Source organism: Rhinolophus sinicus, chromosome 18, assembly GCF_057876585.1.
Source record: "Rhinolophus sinicus isolate RSI-liver-muscle chromosome 18, RSI-T2T, whole genome shotgun sequence".
Classification (NCBI taxonomy): Eukaryota; Metazoa; Chordata; class Mammalia; order Chiroptera; family Rhinolophidae; genus Rhinolophus; species Rhinolophus sinicus.
Window position 1 is genome coordinate 24882491 of NC_142518.1, and position 3039 is coordinate 24885529.

Sequence of the window (3039 nt, forward strand, 5' to 3'; positions counted from 1 at the left end):
TGGATGCAGAAGAGAGGAAAATAGCACTACTTAAGTGCTAGAACAAACACATACACAAGCAAACAAACAAATATAATTGTTCACCTAGAATCTATACACAGGATAGTCTATAAAATATCCTTCAAGAGTCACATCACAATAAAGACAGCATCAGATTAACCAAATAAATAAGGAAATGAATAAATAAATAAGAGAATTTGTTACTAGCAGACATATATTATAAGGAATGCTAAAGAAATTTCCACAGGCTGAAGTGGAGTAATGCCACATGGAAACACGTGCTCAGTAAGGAATGAACAGCATTGAAAATTATAAATATCTGAGAATATACAAATGACTACTTATTTTTTCTTAATTTTGACATTATACACATAACTGATTAAACCAAACATTATGAAATGATTTTGTGGGGTTCATAATGCATAAAAATACAACACATATAACAACCAGAAAAGGTCAAATAGCAAACGTTTTGTTTTGAAAGTCATAAGGGCTCTGTGCCCACTACTCAACTCTGCCGCAGTAGCATAAAAGCAGCCATAGATAATACATAAGTGTACAGTTATGGCTGTGTTCCAATAAAACTTTATTTACAAAACAGGCAGTTGAACTATGTGTCATTGTTTGTCAACTCTGGCATAAAGGTTGAATGATATATGGACCTACAGGGTTTCAAAGATTCTATTATTTATGTGAAGTGGTAAACTATTTATTGTACCTGGATAGTAAAATGTAAAAGACATTTATTGTACTGCTCAGAATAACCACTAAAAAATACAAAGACATATAGCTAAAAAGCCAGTAGAAAAATTAAAACAGAATTCTAGAAATGTTTAAAATAATACCAAAAAATAACGGGGCAAGGGTTAGTTGGAATGAAAAACAAAGAATAAGGGAACAAATAATAAAATTGTAGAAACAAATCATATAAATAATTACATTTAATGTTAACAAGCTACAGTAAAAAAGCAGAGATTTTAAGAAAGAATTAAACAAGGGAGACCTAACTTGCTGTTTACAAGAGATGCATGATGTCACCAATAGGTAGAAAGTAAATGAATAGAAAATGATATACCATAAAGATTATAAGCATAAGAAGGCTTAAATGGCCATGTTAATAACAGATATCAAGATATAAAATACTACTAAAGTTAATGAGGAATATTTCATAATGATACAGCATCAATTATGTAAGAAAACATAGTCATGAATGTGTATACCTTTAAATAACAGAGTTTCAAAACACATGAACAAAAATTGATATAATTAAAGGAATAAACAAATAATTCCAAAATCAGAATGAAGATTTTAACATCCCTCTCAGTGGTTGATAGAAATATGTTAAGTGAACTAAACCAGACACAGAAAGACAAACATTGCATGATTTCACTTATATGTGGAATCTTGAAAAAAAAAAAGTAGAACTCATAGTAACAGAGAGTAGAATGGTGGTTACCAGAGGCTAGGGGATGGGGGAAAGGAAAGATATTGATCAAAGGGTAAAAATTTTAGTTATAACATGAATAAGCTATGGAGACTTAATATATGCATGGTGACTATAAATATTAATAGTGTATTGCATACTTGAAACTTTCATAGAGAGTAGATCTCAATAGTCCTTACCAAACACACACACACACACACACACACAACGGTAACTTCGGAAGATGATGGATATGTTCATTAGTTTGATTTTGGTATTGATTTTGGTATTTCACAACATATATATACATCAAAATTCATACTGCACACCTTAAATACATGCAATTTTTGCCAAAAATAACATAATTTTAAAACCAATTTTAATAAGCCTTTCTGCGCTACCCAGAGATGGACCCACACGGCATTGTTCTCAGTTCCCACATAACTTAAAGCGGATCTTTCACAATGTCCGGAGCCCTTGATGTCCTGCAAGTGAAAGAGGATGTCCTCAAATTTCTTGCAGCAAGACCTCCTTGGCACCAACCTTGACTTCCTAATGGAACAGTACATCTACAAATGGAAAAGTGATGGCACCTATATCATAAATCTGAAGAGAACCTGGGAGAAGCTTCTGCTGGCAGCTCGTGCCATTGAAAACCCAGCTGATGTCAGCATCATATCGTCCAAGAATACTGGCCAGCGAGCTATGCTGAAGTTTGCTGCCGCCACTTGAGCCATACGTATTGCTGGCTGCTTCCCTCCCGGGATATTCACTAACCAGACCCAGGCAGCCTTCCCAGAGCCAAGATGCCTGGTTGTCACCTATCCCAGGGCTGACTATGAGTCTCTCACAGAGGTATCTTATGTTAACCCGCTAACCATTGCACTGTGTAACACGGACTCTCCTCTGCACTATGTGGACATTTCTATCTCTTGCACTAACAAGGGCGCTCACTTCATGGGTCTAATGTGGTGAAGTTCTGTGCATACGTGGCACCATCTCCCACCAGTACCCGAGGGAGGTCATGCCTGACCTCTACTTCTACAGAGGTCCTGAAGAAATTGAAAAGGAAGAGCAGGCTGCTGCTGAAAATGTTGTGACTAAGGAGGAATTTCAGGGCGAATGGACTGCTTCAGCTGCTGAGTTCACTGCTTCTCAGCCTGAGGTCGCAGACTTGTGTGAAGGAATGCAGGTGCCCTCTGTGTCTACACAGCAGTTCCCCACTGAAGACGAGGGTGCTCAGCCCGCCACTGAAGACTGGTCTGCAGCCCCTACTGCTCAGGCAACTGAATGGATAGGACAACCACTGAGTGGCCAAAGCTGCTCCTCCACAAAGTCTAAAGAAAAATGGAAATAAGCTTGATGGAAAACAAATAGTATCTAACAACTTAAAACATTTTAAAGGAACTGTGCAAAAATTCAGACGTAGAAAACTAAAAAAAGTTTTTATCAACTAAACTTTCTTGGCATTTACAGAGCTTAAAACACAATAACATCAGAACACAAATTCTTTTCATATGGACCTGGTACGTTATTGTGATAGACAACATGCTGAGCCATCAATTAAGACCCAATGTATTATTACATTTTAAAGAATGAAATCATCCATAGTGTGT

At 36.6% G+C, this 3039-nt stretch overlaps 1 pseudogene; it reads left to right on the top strand.

The window, feature by feature from the left end:
* Positions 1-1887: 1887 nt before the first annotated feature.
* Positions 1888-2780, top strand: LOC109451729 (small ribosomal subunit protein uS2 pseudogene; annotated as a pseudogene).
* Positions 2781-3039: the final 259 nt, after the last annotated feature.